Genomic DNA, 21,600 nt, shown 5'->3' with positions numbered 1-21,600 from the left:
AAACATTTTGGACTTTCCAAAGTCAGAAATGCCATTTTCTGTCTATTTGTCTGCGTATCTGTGAGCATTTAATAACTCATAAATAAAATGAACTAGATGAATAACTTCAAGTCGTGGTATTTATAAGTGCACTGCTAAATATCAGATTTAAGATAAAACCCATCAATGAGAAGCCTATTTGTCTATGTGCATGTGAACACAATGATTCACAAGCGACATGAGCTAGATGGATAAAATTTGGTAAATATTTTTGCCAGTAGGATTGAGAATATGTATCACCTTTCGAGATAAATTTGAAATAGCTGACTGTCTGCTGATCTGTTTGTATATATGTGAACGTACTTACCCAAACCTGTTTTAGTATATGATTTTGGCAACACAAATGCTTTCATTTTTTATCCCGTTGGATTATTGGGTGCGAAACAAAAGAAATTGAACTGGAATGGAGTTGTAACTTTTTTCTTCTTTTTATCAATAAGAAGATACGACAGAAATTTTTAAAAAAAGAAGATTCGGAAATCTAGTTCGAAACATAGCAACATGATATTGCTTCAGGATTTCTTTACTTTTCTTATTTTCATCTAGCTTGATTGCATTAGCTATTGCATTTTACGATTCTTAAGATTTTTACATCATGAAATCTACAGAAAAAATGCTAACCTAAAAAATATTATTAGGGTTAAAAAAATATTGCATTTTGAAATATGTATAGTCATTATTTAATAATAAAACAGAATTATCTAAAGTTTATTTTTGTTTAGTACAATTATAACTATTAAAATATTCTCATTAAATATTCATAATCTTATTATTATTTTTTAATATACACGGTTATACTAAGTCTAGGGTATTCTAAAACAGTATTTAAACTAATTTTAAAAAACGTGTCAATTGAATGAAATTAATATTACAGAAAAGCTTTTTTTAAAATTTTAATGGTATATAACTTAGTTTTATAAATTAAATTACGATTTAAACAGTATTGAATTAATTTTATGCTTCATACTACGAAGTTATTAAGAAAAATCATTCAAATTTCGATGAATTTTTAGTTAATTAGGAATCTAATTAAAAAATTTAAAAATGCCTTCTTAGTAAGTACCTTTTAACAAAAACATATGCCTTGTTTGGTGCTCTAAGTCAAACTGTAAGCCATGTAGAACGTTCCGAATAACAAGCGTATGCATTGCACAAGTCGTAAACTGATTAATAATGTATCGCTATAATGATTATCGTTTTAATAGTATGCTAGCCCATTAAATGTTATTAATAAATATTAAAGAATCTTTTAACTAAACATTTAAATTCCTAGCGTTCACCTTCTCTTATGTAATACAATCGAATGAATTTTATCAAAAATATGTTACAGCCATACTCCTCGTGATGTGAGTATCACGTGATAAGTCACAAGTAGGGGTTTACAGTATAATAAAATTTACTGTTGTAGTTATTTTTTATTGTCGCCTAATAATAGTTTTTCTGTAATTTATCGTCTCCATAAGGTCTCAGTAAATATTTTTCTGTAAGGACAAGGTTAAGGTTACTTTTAAAAATATTTCTCTCAAAATCTGAACAGTTGCGACAATTTAAGAATGAGAAAAACAACCAACATACTATTAATCGTAAACTACTTGTATTTTGAAAATCAATTTAAAATATATTAGTATTTTTAAGCTAATTTTTACACTTACAGATTCAGGTATATTTTTATTTCACCATCCCAGTATCTAAGAATATTCTATTCTATTCACACAAATGCATTAACAAAAAAAGGAGGGGGGGGATTAGATAGAAGGAAAGAAAGAAAGAAATTCCTTTATTTTTCTTAAATTTAGATCGTATTTCTTAATTTGGGGCAAAATATGTCTGGTAAACACATTGATTGTTATTTAAAATACGAAATGATATTTTAATATGTATTTACTATGAATATAAAATCACATATAACATTTATAAAACTGAAATGAGAAAATAAATAGAAAAATGGATAAAAAGTTTAGAAAATAGACTAATAAATAAAAACTATTTTACATATTCTCTAGTACATAAAATATCAAAATTATTATTTTGCCCAATGAAGAACTTTTAAAGCACTTTTATTTAAATTCACTTGTTTCATATAGGAAAGACGAAATTTCGCAGCGTTTTTTCACTTTTTTCCTAATTTGCCAAAGATATCAAATTTTTACAATTTTGTATTCCCTATGATGATACAATATTTTAATGTTTACAAAATTTAATTACTGATTAATTTAATTAATTTTGATTATTTAGTAGTGGCGCCATCTGGTATCAAATTTGAGAAAAATAGAAATCCAGATTATATAACATTTATCATACTGAATTCTGAAATAAAAACTAATAAAATAGAAAATGGTAAAAAAAAAAATTAAGGTAAATTTCTACTTATTAAGACGCATAAAAGAGACTGCATTCTTAAAAACAACTTTTATAAAATTTACTTTTCCATCAATTCACGGGCACATAAGACACATCAAAAGTACCGTGATAATTTAGTGTTTGTATCAATTTGGCATCTGCAGGTGGAAAATATTTACAAGAAATTCGGATCTCTAGTAAGAAACATCGCAGTACATTTAAGGCTTTATTTGCCTGACTTTAAATTATTTTTAACATTTAGTCTTAATAATATAATAGCGATAATATGCACACAAAAAATGTATTTGATTTCTTAAAAAACGCTTGAATATAAATATCATAGATAAAACAATGATAAATGTTTTAATATGCTTAAAGATATTTTTAAAAAATTCATTAAAACCAAAGAAAAATTGTAGATAAAATTGCCCTCATTAAAAAAAAAAAAAATAATAAATATTTTTAGAATCTGTAAAAAGGAATCGAAATGTTTTTTATGCAGTAATATGTTTCACGGTTATTGAGGAAAAACATTAAAACTTTGATTAATTTTAATTTAAAATGTAATTAAATCTCTAGAAAATCTTTTCCGAGTATCTATAGCTCAAGAAATAAACAAGTACCAAGTCTGGTAGCTATATATCCAGCCATCTGCACAATAAAACGTTTTGAACATTTTTTTAACCATACATGATGCGTGATCCAACAAATAGTTTGTGAGGCTATACGCATTATCAAAATTTAAAAAAAAAAGATTCAGTTTAAAACAATGCAGAGTCGTAACGAGATATTCTGTATGCATAGCAGAACTGCCAAAGTTTCACCATCCTCTTCATCATTTATAATGCTTACATTCCTGTTAATTACCCCTTCCCTTCCAGCTCAGAAAAATTAGCCGCCTTCCGATTTTTTTTTCTTTTCTTTTTCTTTTTTTTTTTTTTTTTTTTTTCATTTCTAAGATTTTGTAGATACGATTTTTTTAAGTAGGTTTAATTAAATTGACATATTCTTGAAAAATAATACTTTAATGAGTTTTAAGTCTGATCGATTTCCTGTCATCTCTTTGGGAAAAGCTAACTTGTCCCTTTTCTTTTTAAATGGCATTGAAATGGGTGAGAAAAAAAAAAGAATAAATGCTTTGAGAGAATCATAAAAGATATTCCAAGAATGTGCGTCGCTAAAAAAAAATTATACACTTATCCTGTTTTCCTTTTTTTATATATATAACCGGAAGAAGAAAACCGGTGTTTTCTTTCTTTCTAAATAGTGAAGTTAAAATAATACAATTCGTTCATGCTCAGATGATGCATATAATTTGCACCACGGCAATTTGGTTTTGGAATCCCTTCCGCATCTTGCATTTGCCGTTAGCAACATTAAATCTTAATGCAATATATGATAACTTGCAGCTGGATGTCGGATTATATGCTCAATAATTTTTACCTTATGGTTATGAAATATTATTTGCCAAAACGTTTTACGCCAACCCTGTTTTTCTTTATATCGTTCTTTGACATCTGCGTGTTTTTTTTTTTTTTCAATTAACTGTGTGTAGGAGCGGGCCTACATATCATGCTAAATCCTGCTATAGGAAAACTCCAGAGCTCTCAAACACACATGTTTATTGCACGAAGTATTTTCAGAAGTGAGCTATGTACAAGAAGGATACGTAATATTATAAATGAAAGTGATTAAACACAGCGGTATCTACTCCCTAGACAATATATTTCCTAATACTGCGAGTTTTTCATTCCTATTTGATAAAAAAAAAGTTAGATTTATATGAAACCAGTGTCATATTTCTATGTCTATTTCATCTGATAAAAAAACTTATTCTTCTTAATGTATCTTTAAGAATCTAAATAAGCGATAGTTCGAAGGTGGTAAATCTGGACTATATGAAGGATATTTGACTATTGTGTGGATAATTTTTTTTGCACCTCACTTTTTTTCTTGAATAAACTATGTGCTTTCTTATACTGTCCTGGCGAAGTAAAGAGTTGTGGATAGGAACAAACCTTTTGGACTGACATCTTCAAAAGTTTGCAGTAAAATTAATTACATTAATTGTTAGTAGCCCATGAATAAAACGGACGGTTGCGATTTAATATTCGCGATACATTTGTTTTCGAGCGAGCATTATGTGCCAAATAATCAAATCATCAACTTCTTCACGGCCATTTTTGAACGCGTTCAATCATTTAGGTTCATCAGTCATTAGGTTAGGTTTAATTCTCGACTGGGTATCATTTCTAAACTCTGTTCAATCAATACCAAATTTCTATAACCTTGGCATTTTTCATTCGTTAAAAATTTAATGAGTATCCGCAGTGCATTTGCATTATGTACTTTTTATTCATTGTGTGAAGATAATGATTCACACATGAATTTAAGAATAATAAAATAATACTTACGATTATTTTAATTTTAAACACTATATCATGATCACTAAAGCAATGTATTTTAAAATGATTTACCTTTATTGACAAAGCTTCATTTATAACAAATATACCCAAGCAGTTATTGCTTATGCTATTTAGAATTAGGAAGAATAGAGGACTATTTCACGAATCTCAGCACAATTTTATAAAATAAAAAAATCTAACAGGCGCAATATTCAGTTCATAGTGTTATTTTAAATAGGAAGAATTTGCAGGGGTGAAAAGTTATTCCTTTGAACTACTGGAAAAATCTCTCGATTTTGTCTGAGTCTGAAAGACAGCTGCCTCTTAAGCAAACAAAAACCCAAGTCAATTTTTCATCGATCTCAAAAATTTTCATTTCACAGTAAATAGAAAATTCAAGTGCACATAAAAAGCAATAATGCTTGCGAAATCATTAAATTATCATAGTTAAGGAAGGAAACAAGCCGTTTTTAAAGATTGCTAAAGACTATTTTAAGCATTTTATTTTATGACATGTTGAGAAGTTTGACATTGGATTGAGAACACTTAAATGTATATGAGTAGTTTTAATACATTATTAATAGTGCATTATAATACGTTTCATACATTAATATTTTATAATAATAGGATAGAGATAGTTAAAAAAGAACTTTCGCCAATATTTGATCTTCTATAAAGGATATCATAAAACAGAACGAAATCAAATTTTGAAAGCAAATATTATGCAGTATGCTCAAGAAAGATATAAAAAACAATAGTAATCTGACAGTTACAGTTGCAGCGATGAAATCTCGAAATCTTAATATCATTCTTCGCCATATGCTTTTTAATACCTGCATTCAAAACTTGGTCTAATTTTATTTGAGGTCTAAATTTACGATTAAAACAAAGCTTTAAGAAAAAAAAAACAATTTTATGGCAATACAATTTAAAAAAAAAAAAAAAAAACTTTTTATTTCTATTTACATTTGTATGGTATATGTTTGAAATCGTCTATTGAAATTTATTAAATGTAGATTATGATACTCAACAATTATTCTTTTTCAGGTCTATTTTTATATTTTTAGAGTAACTATATGTTTTTATTGCATTTATATGAAGTTTTTATTGCATTATTATTTTGAATGCATATGTATAGCATGCATTTATGAAACCTTCTCCAGGACTGGAAGGAGTTCAACATCATCCAAAAGACATTTTATTTCCTTCTAAGTTGATGCATTATAAAAAAGTTCCTCATTCTGATCAAAATTTGAAAATTAAAATACTATATTCAAGCTATTTGATACGGAAAGCTTTATTCAAGGGACCTGCCTCTTAAAATCTGCTCTAATTCATCACGGGAAACAATATCAATTTCTGTAATTCTAAACCCAAAATTGTGGAATTACGCCTCAAAAAAAGAAAAAAAAAATTAAATAACAAAAAGATTTATGTATCATCTTTATAAATTAAAAAATTTCTATCGTTATTATAGTAATAAAAATTAAAAACTAGATCAACTTTAAATTAAAATCTTTATTGATATAAATATTATTTAAATAATATAATAGGGACTTTCGCTTCCATTGCAAAATATTATTTACTAACGACAAATAAAAAATTGAAAATCCGTAGTGTAAATATCTATACATCTAAATGTGATCAACAATAAATATTTCTGATAAAATTACATATTTTTATAATTTATTAAATATTAAAATTCTTAATTTTAAAAAAAATTTGTGAAGATAAAATTAGCAAATGGAAACTTATTTTTATAGCATTGTAAAATATGAAGTATAGTACACAATTTGAAATTTTATATTTTATAATAATTATTATATGAAGTAAATTATTTTTTATTAGATGATATCAGGAAGTAAAAAACAAATTAATATAGGATATAATTAGAAAATAATAGAGACTTTTTGTTGATAATTGTAATAAAAAACATCTCTACATTTGAAATTCTGCTTATTTTAGTTTCAAATTAAAGTATTAAATTATCAGCATATTTTAAAAACAGCAGTCGCTCTATAAAACTAAATATCCACTTAACTAAACATCAAGCAAATATCCATATCCATAATATCTACTTAAGTTCAATAAATTATTTTCTACTTTAGTAAGCTTAATTAATTAATAATAATTAATAAATTAACTAAGTTTATTAATTAATAAGCTACTTTATTAATTATTATCTACTTTATTACCCAAATATTATTTACAGCAGAAATAATCAATGACTTCAAATGTTAAATTAACTGTCAAAAATATGACAGCTTCTTTTTCTTGCAACACAGCAGCTAGGCCTATTTATAAATTGGAATTCGAATTAAAATAAAACTTACCATAATAAATTTATCAACAATAATTCTTATAACATTTCACGAAATGTCAGATTTGTGCTATTCCCTCTTTTGAAAATTGAACTTTCAGTCTGGGTATTATATTTTATCTGTGACTTTTGATTCCAGGCGAGCAAGAAAATGTTTGTTTTACAATGACCCAATGTTATTTGTTGTTCTTCGTGTACGCAGCTGGTGATCTGACGGATTTCAGGCAGGTGCACTTGATCCAACGGAATGTGTTATAAGGGTTATGAATCCCCAGAATCGATTTTTTTTTCTTTCTAATAAATAATTCTGGATTAATTTCTAATTGAAATTATAAGAATAAGCAAATATATAATATATGAATACATATGCATAAACTGTAAGATACATGAATTTTCATATTTGTGACAATAATTTTTCTGACTCACATGACGAATATTCAGCAAGTAAATGATTCAAATTATGAATTTTAAGACCGTCGAAACAGTTATTGTTTTTAATGATTCATTAGTTTTAAAAAGGAATTTAAATGAAAAAAAATATAGAAAGCATAAATATTTGAATTTAATACTATAATAACTACTGTAAAATAATTTTTATGAATTGTCTACAATCCATTAATGCTTAATTTAATATTTTTGCTCAATTATTTGGCTTTAGTCAGCCCTTCGCATGGTAAAATTATCAATTGAACAAAGTAATAATGGCTTCTGAACTTCGGGGAAAATATATATATTTTTTTTCATTATTTTTAGGGCAATTTAATTCTATGTTTTCATTCGATTTACAAGAACCAAAATTTTCAAACTGATTTAAGTAAATAAACTTAATAAACTAATAAATAATTAGTTAAATATTAAAAATCGTTAAAAATAAAATATATTAAATATTAAAAATCGTTAAAAATAAAATATATTAAATATTAAAATCGTTTGACTTTTAGATCATTATTTTAAGGAATTTTTTTTTTCATAATTTGCTCCTAGATTAGCGTAATCTTTTTTATTTATTTGATAATTTTTTTCATAAATTGATTAAAAAACCAATAGCTTTAGCAATTAGCTCAAAAGCAAACTCTGCAATAGAATATTTAGGTTGTGTTAAGAAATCATTTTAAAATTTTTTTGTTTGTTAATTGAATATTATTTCTGAATTAGGACAAGGATTAAATCGAGTCCATTAATGGCCCTTGAGACTTAGCCTTAGTTTCCATCTTCTTGCCATCGAGACCACTTTCGTTCAACTATCCCGGATGATTTGGTAAAGTGGAATCACATAGTCACATCTCTGGACAAACGGAATTTGCCTTCGTTTTCCGGTTTTGACAACGGGAATTTTTTTTACTGTGTTTCCGCAATAAAATTGTTTTCCTATAAAAATCGAAATAACCTGTGTGTGTGTGTGTGTGTGTGAATTGGCGCTGTACAGGCCAGACCGTGTGACCTACAGTTGCCAAATTTGACACGTGTATACCTTGGGGGTCGGAAATGTGCGTCTAGGAGTAATTTTTTCGAATTTTTAATTAGAATTTTAATTAATTAAAAATCACGCAAAATTTTGACGTTTTTTTCGCTATAACTTGATTTTTACATCATATTTAAGATCAAAAAATTATCTTTTTAATCATACTAATGTTTTAATCAACAAATTAAATTTTTATTTTTAAGGATTTTTTTTAACAATTTAATCATATTTTTCAACAATTTATTTTGCACAAAATAAAAATAAAATTTAACCTGCACGTGTGTATTACGCGTGAATGGGAAACATTTTCTTATCAACATGTTGCCATCATATTGACAAACGCTCGAATGAAAAAATAAATCAACTATTATTGAAAATTAAACATATAAAAATATAATTTTACGCACGTGTCTGTAAGAAAGGAAATAAATATGAAATAAAAATAAAATTGTAATCTGCTGTCGCAGATTTATATTATTATTTATTTTATTATTTTGAATTCATTATTTGTCTTAATTAATTTAAATCATTAACCAGTTTAAACAGATTTGAAACAATCACTTGACTATGAGATTACGCGTGCCACCATATTTTGAAAAATGGTGGTTTTTTTTTTTTTTTTTTTTTTTTTTTTTCATTTCAAAATTGATTGAGTTCTAAAACTTCTTTTGCCTGAAGGCCAGATTTTTTTTTATTTTTCTTTTCGAAAATATACTTTAAACTTTTTGGAAAGGATTACGGGACTATTGTATTGCACAATCGTTAATCTATCTACACATACTTATAATAAAGCTCTGTGTGTGTGTGTGTGTGTGTGTGTGTGTGTGTGTGTGTGTGTGTGTGTGTGTGTGTGTGTGTGTGTGTGTGTGTGTGTGTGTGTGTGTGTTGGCGCTCTACAGGTCAGACCGTTTGACCTACAGCTACTAAATTTGGGACATGAATAACTTGGAGATAGGGAATGTGCACCTAAGAGCTATTTTTAAAATTTTGAATTAGAATTTTAATTAATTGAAAATTACGCGAAATTTCGATGCTTTTCCACGATAACTTCCAAAAATATTATCCCACAAAATTCATTTTTTCATCAACTTAAAGTTTAAAAAATAATCTTTTTAATGATATCTATATTTTAGCCTGCAAATTAAATTTCTATCTTAAATGAATTTTTTAAAAAATATTTTAAGCAAATTTTTTAACAATGTATTTCGTGCAAAATAAATATAAAATTCAACTTGCACGAGCATGTTATACGTGCATAGGAAAAAATTAGCTTTTATCAACGTGTTGCCATCACATTGAAAAAAGCTCAAATTAAAATTTAAGTTAACTGTTATTAGAAATTAAATTAAAAAAAGTGTAATATTCAGCACGCGTCTATATTAAATGAAATAAATATAAAATATGGCGAGTTCGCAAATTGTACAGACTAAGTTTATGGCAAAGGATACCGACGTGCTCTGATTGGTTTAAGCCCTGGCATCCTTTTGGCAATGTTTTGCACTCATAATAGTCTAGTTTTCGCTTATTTGGCTCAAAACTTGTACTTTTCATTAGTTTTATGGAAGATACGAGCGAATATCATCAACACGGTCTAATTTTTATTACTATAATTGTTTTCTCAGAATATTAGTAGTAATACTGCTAATACTAATTATTATTAATAATAATAAATATTACTAATAATACTAGTAATACAAGTAACTAATGTTGTTTATGCACAGAAGTATAAAAACTAAATGAAAGTAATTACTCAACATATAATGCAGCAATTAAGTAATTCTTATTTTTCTATGATTTTTGTGCCTTTATTAGATAATTTATGCAGTCATTGAAACTTGTTGCTGAACATTTGTTACTTTCCCATCAACTACATATGGGAAGATGATTACTTAATGCCCAAAACATATAAATATGTAAGCTTTAACGGAATATGTGATTTCTTAGCTAATTTTTTTAGTTATATCAAAATAATATTGAGAAGAAACACATACAAAAATTATTTTTAATAAATTGTAATTTTTATATTTCCTGAATTTAGGTTTCAGGATTTGATCCTTTCCGCTGCATATGTGTTCCAGATTAATATTACATGTAAACCGTAAAAAATAGGGGGGGGGGATAAATCCACAAATTTTATTTATTTTTGTAAAAATATATTTCGGTATGGCATCTTTTTGGCAAAACATTGCCAAATTGCCAAAAGGATGCCAAGGCTTAAACCAATCAGAGCACGTCGGTATCCTTTGCCATAGACTTAGTCTGTACAATTTGCGAACTCGCTAAAATATGATTTTCTAAAAAATAAATGTAGAAAAAGGTTTCTATGATCTTTTATTAAATTTACATTATCAATTTAATAAATCAGTTTTTTTTAAAGATAAACGTTTTTTAGTATAAATCCTTTTAATTTAGGACCTAACGGCTAATTTGTAAGCCTTTAATAATAGAAACGAATACATGTGTTAAAATGGTCTACATGGGATAAATAGTTATATTTTATGTAACTTGAGTGAATAAAGGCTCTAATAAGTTATGAATGTTTAAATTTATTTATATCCTATGTTTTGTGAATTATATTTAATAAAATATTCTTGGGACACTAATATTTTAAATGAAAAAAGTTGCAATCCAATCAACTAAATCAGCTATTAAAACCGGTTGATTTATGAAAATTTGAATATCACTATTCAAGTTTTCGGACGATTTTAGACCACTTCAGTGACTGTCTGAAAGATGATATTCCAATCAGCGTTCGAGGTTTCTCAAGACAGATTGAAAAATTATGAAATTATTAATTATGAAAAATGTTGATTGTTTTAAACTGTGCTATTAAAAATTTCATAAATCGATTTGATTTAATATCAGAAGATAGAAACGTTCATTTATTTATTTAAAGGTTGAATTGCCAAGAATATTTCGCAGAATATGATTAATTAGGACCAAAGGACTGTATAAAATTTAGGCTTCATAATTTTTTAAAATTATGTTTATAGATCGAAACAAAATAAAATATTTTTATTCGCTATATTTAAATCCTCTTGAAATTAAAATTAAAACTGAATTTTATGATGAATATGAGAAATTTTTGTTGAATAATTCTTGAGATATTACATAAATTATAAAATTTTATCTGTAGTGCACATAAGGTTTAATTGCTGAAAGACTCTGTTTCCAGCACCAATTTTTTTAAAAAAAATGCAGGTTTCAGTAAAGAATGTTTTTTATATTAATTGCAGTTTAATTATTTCTATTTTAATTTAAAGTTTAGTTTTACTGACAGAAAAATTAGAAAGATACATAGCACATTATGGCTGAAGACCTTAATAATGGTACGAGTGAATTATATGGTTATTAAAATTTTAATCTTAAAAATATTTTGATAAAGAAGTTATTAACAGACAAGTTACATATAAAATTTAATTTAAAATTTTAACAAGCATTTAATAATGGCGAATCGACTGGTCGCCAAAGACGGCAAGTACTTATCATAAAGCTCAATGTGTGTGTGTGTGTGTGTGTGTGTGTGTGTGTGTGTGTGTGTGTGTGTGTGTATTGGCGCTCTACAGGAAAGAGTGCAGTATAAGAGTGCTATAACTTCCGAAAATGTCAGAGCACAAAATTGATTTTTACATCAAATTGAAACTCGAAAATAACCTTTTCAAAGATACTAATGTTTAAACCAACAAATTAAATTTCTATTTTTAATGAATTTTTTAAAAATAATTTAAGGGTATTTTTTACCAATTTATTTCGCTCAAAAATAAAAATTAAATTTAAGCTACACGAGCACGTTGCACGTTAATGGGGAAAATTAACTTTTATCAACGCGTTGCCATCATATTGGCAAAAGCTCAAACTAAAAAAATAAATTATCTATCATTCCAAATTAAACATATAAAAATGTAATTTTCAGCACTTGTCTGTATGAAATAAAATTAATATGAAGCATGATATTTTTTAAAAAGTAAACGCAAGGAAACATTTTCTCTGCTCTTTTACAATACTTATATTACTAATTCAACTAAACAGTTTTATTTAAGGTAAATATGGTTTTATATGTACAAGATATATACTCTAATCGAAGCCCAGCATCTAATTTGTAAACCTTTAGTAATAGACATACATGCATCTAACAACTGGTCTAAATGAAATAAATAATTATATCTTATGTAAATTTAGGCAATAAATGTTGATAAAATAATAATCATAATAAAATTATATCATTCATTAAAATTTTAATTTTAATTTTTCATTTAATTTAATTTATTTTATTATAATTTAAAATTTTTACCTGTATCCTCTGCTCTGGGAATCATATTTAACTAAATATTATTAAGACGCTAATATTTTAAATAAAAAAGAGTTGCACTCCAATCAGCTAAATAAATCACTAAAGTTGACCGATTAATGAAAATTTCAATATCACTATTATATAAAAACTGGTGATTTTAGGTCACTTCATCTACCGTCTCAAGGAGGCCAATCATCTCCCAGAGTTTCTCAAGAGTGATTGGCCTAGATAATGAAAATGCTGATTGTTCTTATATTGTAATATTCAAAACTTAATAAATCGGTCAGTTTTGTACGCAGAAGTTAGAACCGCATTTTTATTTATTTCAAAGCTGGAATATCACGAATATTTTGCAGAATATGATTCCTTAAGACCGAAGGACTATCTGAAATTTAAACTTCATAATTTTTTGAAATATATTTATAAAATGAAAAAAATAAAATATTATTATTGACAATAATTATATCCTTTTAAAAATAAAAATAAAAACTGAATTTTTCATTGAATCCATGAAAATTTGGTTGAATAATTCTTTGAGATATTATAAATTATGAAAATTATTCTGTAGTGCGCATAAGACTTCAATGCCGAATGACTCCGATTTCAGTTCTCATATTTTTTATATATAAAGACGTTTTTTATTCACTAAAAAACGTCTTTATATTAATCGCAGTTTTATCATTTCCACTTTAATTTAAAATTGAATTTCACTGGCGCTAATTGAAAATTACAGGGAGATGCGTAGTATAATGAACAGAACGGCTTAAGGCCTATATAATAGTTCAATGAATGATATGACTCTCAAACTTTGAAGCTTAATAGTATTTCACTAAAAAACCTAATATGAGATCAAGTTACATAAAATATTAATTGAACATTTTAGCGAGCATTAATACTGGCGAACCGGCTGGTCGCCAAAAGCGGCTAGTCTGACATAAAACTGCCATTATAATCACAAAGTCGCATACATATTAAATCATTGCTACTCTGAAATATCGATTTACATGCATGAGAATGTATAGATAAACAGATAATCATCCTGGATTTAGTTAAAAACTTGATAAAAATCGGCAATTTGTAACCTAAAGCTATGAACTAAATTTCGTTTATCTAAATTGTTACGTTTATGAATCACTGGGTCAGTTGCATACAAAGGACAGACACACAGACGGTGAAACTCTTATCCGATGTTGTTCTGAAAATTGACCAGATGGTAAATCTGTGTACCGAACTTCATTTATCAAGCTCTTTGTATTTCGTAGCTATCGCACTTTTTTGTACCCGGATAGCCGGGCAGATAAACTTCATTTCAAGAATTTAATTCAAAATTTAATAAAAATCTACAAATTTGGTGAAAATTTCATAAACCAAATTTCATTCGTCCAGCTCAAAAGATTGTTTTTTTAATTGTGATGTTCACAAACAGACAGATAAATATTATTCCAAAAATGTTTCTTTCGGACCCAGGAAGATCTGAAACCTGGCAATGAATTGAAATCTAATTCGATTTTTTTTTAAATCTTATGATTACAATAATTTCTCTTTATGTTCATATACGAGAAAGTAAAAAGTTTTTTCCTGAGCTCAGAAAAGACTAAAATGCTGTTATTTATCAAAATTTTCAAATCAAATTTTATTTTGATTTTAATTTTTTTTTCTTTATGTGGCATTCTTTAAATATTAGAAACGAAAAACTTATGTTATTTAACTTATCATTATGCGTATTTTCTTGAGGATTGCTTCCATTCATGCATCTAGAATATGCCTGCCTTCCCCACCTGAAAATTATGGGGAATAAATTCAGGTGTTCATTTTTGCATGTTTGTCAAATATCTAGAAGCACCGATTCGATTATGGAATCCATGCTTTATATATGACTTAAATGTATGAAATGTGGTGCGTGATTTTGTGGTTAAAATGTGTAGTTCTGAGTCAATTTTAGTTTTAATCGATTGAAACAAAGCGGCTAAAACACAAATTCGATTTTTTGGATATTATTAATGCATGCCAGTGATGAATCGCCAAAAGTCTTGCCAAGGATGACAAGATAGATTCAATAAAAGTGGTAAATTCAAGATCAATATTTCGTAACTGTTGGTGCTCACGACCTTACCCCAAATCCACAATTTTATGTGGGTGGGGGCACAACCCCCGATAGACATCTATCGGGGGTTGTGATGGGGGTGGCAGGAGAATAACGCCATTACTAGAAAGTATATAAGAAAGTTTTGGGAGACCACTTCTGCTTTTTTAAGATGATATTTCACAGCAATTTTTTTTCATTATTTTACTTACTATATTTATACACATATTCGTTGCGATAATATAAAATACACTTTTTTTTGTGTTTACGTCATCGCTGTTACAAAATTAATTAATAAAATTTAAAAATAAACCATAGTCAAAACAAGGTTAAATCGTAATTATGCCATATTATTTCGCCTTAAAGATTCTAATCTCTTTAGTTTTTGTTTTTTTAATAACAGGATTCATTCGCATACTCGTTGCCCTTTGTTCCTTGCAAATTTTAATTTAGTCAAGGATAAATAAATGATATTAATTTAAGACTTGAATTCAAAATATGTTTCTAAAATTGGTTTTGTCTGTACGACTAATTTATTTGGACATCAGATGACGGGTACAGAGGTTACGGAATACCATTTAATTCCTAATATATCTTGTACTTGAACCCTCATCATAAATCATTTAATTAAAATTATAATTTACAGGATTACATGAATAAGATTTAAAAAGATGTGTTTTTTGTTACCATGAAAAACTAATACTCAAGTTTCAGAAATTCGATAAAAAATTCCAAGATATATAAAAGGCAGAGACAAAATGGCAGGTTCGGACCACTTATAGAAAAGCTTTCATCCCAAGAGAATGGGCATTTACTTTTACTTCTCGTTTTCTAACTGTTAATATAAATTGTTTCATCTCTTCTACTAATTTTAATGTATCCGACTAGGTTAAAAACATGAATTTAAATAAAAATTCGGTTTTTTATCATGTGAGAACAAGATGTTGTTTTGGTTTGAGGGTTTTGAAGCCTGAAAATGCGTAGACAACAAATTGTTGAATCTTCAAAATGCGTAGGCAACAAATTGACGGTTTATCCTTTTGAGGTATCAATTTTTCGCTTTTAGGGTTATTCGAAAATATTAGAAAATAATGCAGAAGGTTGTCACATTTGGCGATTTATAGACATCTAAAGTTACAACTTGATTTTTGTTTTCTATTTTAACAAATAGATACGTTTCTGTTTTCAGTGATATCTTTATTTGTCTCTATGTCAATTAGAAACCAAATTATAGCAAACTACTGACATGCAATTCATACTTATTCGTAAAATCTTTAAATACAATTTCTGGAGAACAAGTTTTTTCATAAATTTACGGTGCGAGTTTCGCCATATTTCAAAAAATAGTTAAGATATTATAATGAAATTCATAATTAATGTTCGTTATGTTATTTTCGTTATATAATGACCAGTGAATTTGATGTTAAATGCTCTAGAAGTGGATTTATGATTGTTTGATGTAAATATTATTGAACAAATTCTAAAATTTCATCGATGATTTTATATATTTCGCACAAAAATTTTAATTTTTATTTTAATTCTTAGATAATACTTAGTTACACTTTAAGATATATTACGCATGTAATGTTACAAAGAAAAATGTAAAGCTGTAACAATTTTTTTTTCTCTTGAACAATTCTAGTTTCTGTAAATAAATATTAAAATGTACATCAAAACATGCTTTTTCTTGAAACTCTTACACATATATTTAAATAATTTCTCTTTTATTCTTATATTAATAAATAAAACATCATATAAGCATTAATTTTTTTTAAATTTCCAAACCTAGTCGAATACCTTAATTCAATGCGAATTTTCATTCGCTAATTTTACAATCAAATTACAGATATTATTTCATTCCAATTTATTTTATTTAAATGCATTTATATTATTATTTTTCCGTATAAAAACCTGCAAAATAAAAGTGACATTCTAACATAAGGATATACAAAAAATTAAAGTATAAATATCCATAATGATTTCAAATAAAGGAAGAAACACTAGTACAGATAATTCATTGAACCAATATTTCAAGAACTTATAAAAACATTGAAATTCCTTTAAAACACTTTGAAGTATATGATTACGATGATAATCAATACTGCATTTGTCGGTGATGTAGAGTTAAAATATCGATAATTATTTTCATTTTAAACTGGCAATGATTTAAGTCAACAAAGACTTAATAATTTTCCCCTGAACAACGAAATAGAGGGAAAATATTTAACTCCGAAATTCAATCCAAGTGCAGAAGAACTTATACTAGAAATACTTTTAATCTCCATGTCAAGTGTTTTTGTTCTAAATCTTTAACTGAGAGATTTCTGCAGATAAAACTTGAATTTTATTGATATTATTTTGTTTTACTGAACCTAATGTTTAATTCTGTAGTTATAACTTCTTCAAAAAATCTTAAGAATTCATTTTAGTTCTATTATTTCTGAAAACGTTTAAGCGAACTCAGCTTTCTTGTTTTGATCGCCAAGAAAATATGATTGATAGAAGTTTACATTTGTTTATCTAAATAAGGCTACATATCTTTTCCCGATTTCTTTTCGTGACATAAATTCCTGCCTTGCATAATATTATCTTTATATAGACTAAAAGTGGCATAGAAGAACAGAAGAAGAAATGTAATGAGTAAATGTATTTTTTTTAAAGTAATCTTTGTAACATGCAAAAAAAAAAAAAAAAAAAAAAAAAAGCTCATCAATAACTTATCGTTAAGACACAATATATGCAGCGCATATATTTTCTGACGATATATATGCAATATATGCACATTTTTTTTATATCGCAGAACTTAACTTTATATTCTTAAATATATAAAGATTATTAGAGATAGTATATGGAGATAATATTTAAAAACAATAAGAACTTATAAAATCATCCTTTTATTTGGTCACAGTCAGCAGTATACTAATGATATTGATATCGAGCATTTACAATTTTATTATTGTGCTGCTTAGAAAGAATGTGCTCTATTTGCAAAATCGCTTTTAGGTACTTAATTCAAATAATCGATCGAAACTGCATGTTTGATATTCTTCTGATTAAAATAAGTTACCAGTTCAAATTGCATTAATTTCGACAGCAGAATTAATCTTTCATTTAAACATTTTTACAATCACAATTTTTAAAAAAATTACAATATATGAAATGCATATTTAGCATCATGTCACAATAATATTTCACGGAAAATATAAAGAACCGATGCTCACATAATAAGTAAAAAGAAAATAGAAAATATTTTGCTCTTTGGAATTTTTTTAGCGTGTTCAAACAAAAGATAAAACTGCATTAAATGCCGAAAAAAAAAATTCCAAAATATTGAAAATTATTTCGAATTTCAAATTATATCTAGGTCTATTATTCTTTAATTTAATCCTATTATACAAAAATACAACCGGATTAGTTAAATATAATATTTAACAGATGGGATTAATTGAATTATCATGCTGGAAAAGTTGCCAATTTCACAATATTAAAAATGTTTCAAAAGTAAAATTTATTTTTAGAATATTGAGAAATAAGTAAAAAAAATAATATAAATAATAAATGCAATTAAATTTATTCATAGAATAGTAAAAATATCAAATCGTCTGTTTTCAAAATCATGCAAATGAAAAAAATCGATAGAATATTATTTGAAAGAGAAAAAAACCCTAAATGCTTAATTCCATAAATATCAATTAACGATACGGCAAACGATAATATATTTTTTATAATACGTAAAATTTAAAAAAATACTGGATTCGAGAAACTGCAAGTTATTTAGCCATAAATCATCGGAATTATAATATCTTATCGAAAAAATCTTTTATGTCTATTATCAAAATTCATCATGGCCATTGCCTTGAGTTCAAGACAGAAAAAGAAAATGGAAAAACAGCAGAATAATTATTGAAATCATATTTCACATGCTATCATCCGCAATCTGCAAGATATTTTTTAAATCCACCAGGTAAAAAATATCAAGTATCACCAAATAATGAATTACAGATTTTAGATAATCAGCTTACCTGTGGGGGATGCAAGAAAAACTCCCAGTGGACAGCTCTTTGATCTATGAATTCAGTTGAAACTATGGAGCAATCGCCCTTGGTCAGTCGAGTGATAAGACGTCAGTTTGCTTACCAAAATGCGATAAGATATGTCTTAAAATCTTCCTATCACTTAGGAAAGAATCAGCAGCACCAACATCAGCGATTAAAAATATGATTCGATTTTCTAGAACAACGACTCTCAAAATGAATGCTTTTCGCGTGTATAGACCGAATCATCGGTTATTTTTTTATAATACTTGTCTCGGAAGAAAAGTTAGTAACTTCAAGAAAATGAAATCAATTAAGGAGCTTACAATTTTTAAGTAGTTTTTATATAAGATAATTTTTAACCACATATTTGAATGAATATTAAGACATGATCCAAAAAAAATATTTACTTGGGAATTGAAATTTATTTATGTAAGAAATGTTAAAAGAAAAAGTCAGATCTTGTCTGATTTGAAGATTAATAGCTTCAGAAATCAAGATTAAAAATTATATCATTGAGTTCTCTTCTATAGTTTAATTTTGTGTTATTTTTTCAATCGTTTTTTTTTTTCTTTCTCAATCTTACGGATTTTTAAATCAAAAAACTTTTTTATATTTATTTTCCTCTGCAACAGTTTCTTTGCTACGAACTGGACCCAAATTAGGTTTGGTTTATAGACTTCAAAGTTCCTAAATTTTGGGAACGTTTGTTTTTGTCTCATTTTTTAACATTAGTCACTCAAAGTTATTAAAAAATCCTTCTCGTGTCAAACTAGTGGCGTATTTTTGAGTAGACACATTAAGCAACAGCCTACGGCCACTGGGTTGAAGACAGTTGCAGGCAGATCAATTAAAAAAATCTTGTTAGACTAGCAGAAAGATAAATAATTTTTTTTAAAAAAATGGAATACAAATCCTATAAATTAAAAATATTAAAATATTACGAACAATTTGCAAAGAACAAATGGCTAAGATCTTATATTTCATTACGTTCATTTAGCTATTGAAATATTTATAAACACGAAATGTCTGTAAAAATGTATTGAGCACAAATACAAATACCGGTAGTCAAAATTCAAGATGAGTGAATAAATAAATAAAAATATAAACACTTTTAAAAGTTAACTAAAATTAACCTAAAAAATCATTAACAAAATGATTAAGAACAAAATGTGTTGAAATGTGAAGCTGCGTTGATCAATTTAGTATTAATAGAGAGAATTCATATTATGCATTGACTAGAATGGCAGCGGCAAATTGCCTAAACCCGCCAATATATATGAAATATCACCTTCAAATCCACATTAAATATATGAATGAATATCTTTTCATGTACACTATTAACTGCACCCAATGGAGCCAGCTTATGTTCACGTGATACATATGAAGTGCCCGAAATTAGTAAGATGTTGAAATCTGCTCCGCATCTTGCTGACAAGGAATTATAAATCAATATTACAGGGTGCGGCAAAAAAAAGGAGGGAGCAAAGTTATTACATCATAGAATAGAAGTTAATGAATTTTTTTAAAAAAATATTTTTTTACTTCTTTTGGTCGACCATTTTAATTATAACATATTTTATAATGTATATTTTAGTTTACGTATTGTTTTTTTTTTTGGGACTTTTTACAATGCCAAGCAAAATATATGCTATTTTAGAGTTATTTAAGCAAGGAAAACGACAATAGAAAGTCGTTCATTTGCTTAATATGCCTCGGCAAACAGTGTCTGATGCAATTTATCATTTCAAAGAGCTTGGCAATGATGGTCAAAGTCCAGGAAGTGAACAAAAACGTATGGTGAACACTTTCAATTGCCGTAAGGATATCAAAAAGCGAGTTCAATGAAATTCGAGGATTTCTATGAGAAAGATCGCTTGAATTGGGAATAAGGGACCGATCATTGCAACGAATGGCAAAATCAGAGTTTGGACTGAAGCCTTACAATATCCAAAAAGTTCAGCTTCCCACTGAAGAAAACAAACTCGTGCGGCTCCAAAGACGTCGAAAACTTTTGAAACGGGCCGCAAGTCAGCATCAGCATTGAGAGAGATATTATTTTTCAACAATGAGAAGTCCTTTACCGTCCAAAAGCTCATTATCCCTAGAACTACAGGATCTAGTCTGTAGATGCTCCAAGCACTTCAGCAATTGTTGAACATCGCAAAAATCTAAAGTCGGTCATGGTTTGGGCTGAATTTGTGCAAGCGGCAAAACATCTCTAGTTTTTGTCGATGAGAGTGTTAAAATAAATCAAAAAGTGTATCTACGGAACATTCTAGAAGCTGTTGTATTTCCGTAGGCCAAAACGCACTTCACTCATGTAAATTGGGAGTTTTAACAAGACTCCGCACCAGCTCACAAAGCTAAAAAGACAGAAGAGGCGCATTTTTCTGACATGGTATCTATCATCTGGAGAATGGGCACAATACTCACCGACTCTAAATCTCATGATTACAGTGTATGGTCTATTTGGGAGTCTAGAGCTTGGACTAAACGACACAAAAATTTTAACTCTCTAAAGAAAAGGCTTCGGCGGGAATGGGATAGATTTAAAGTAGAAGACTTGCGGCCCATTGATGAAAATTTCAATAAGTGTTTGCGCCTCTGCATCATTGCAAAAGGC

At 27.4% G+C, this 21,600-nt stretch overlaps 1 protein-coding gene across 2 annotated transcripts in view; it reads right to left on the bottom strand.

Annotated features, from left to right (window-relative positions):
- The window catches only part of LOC129965352 (mitochondrial basic amino acids transporter-like), a 74,546-nt gene extending 55,518 nt beyond the window's left edge, over positions 1–19,028 (bottom strand). The window contains exon 1 of one of the 2 annotated variants that reach the window (XM_056079181.1): positions 18,963–19,028. The gene's annotated coding sequence lies outside the window, so the exon portion shown is untranslated. Of the gene's footprint in view, positions 1–7,117; positions 7,251–18,962 lie in introns of those variants that run through there. The other variant, XM_056079182.1, reaches the window with a different exon arrangement.
- Between the last annotated feature and the right edge of the window lie 2,572 nt (positions 19,029–21,600).

This window comes from Argiope bruennichi, chromosome 4, assembly GCF_947563725.1.
Source record: "Argiope bruennichi chromosome 4, qqArgBrue1.1, whole genome shotgun sequence".
NCBI lineage: Eukaryota > Metazoa > Arthropoda > Arachnida > Araneae > Araneidae > Argiope > Argiope bruennichi.
This window is presented reverse-complemented; position numbering and strand designations above follow the sequence as displayed.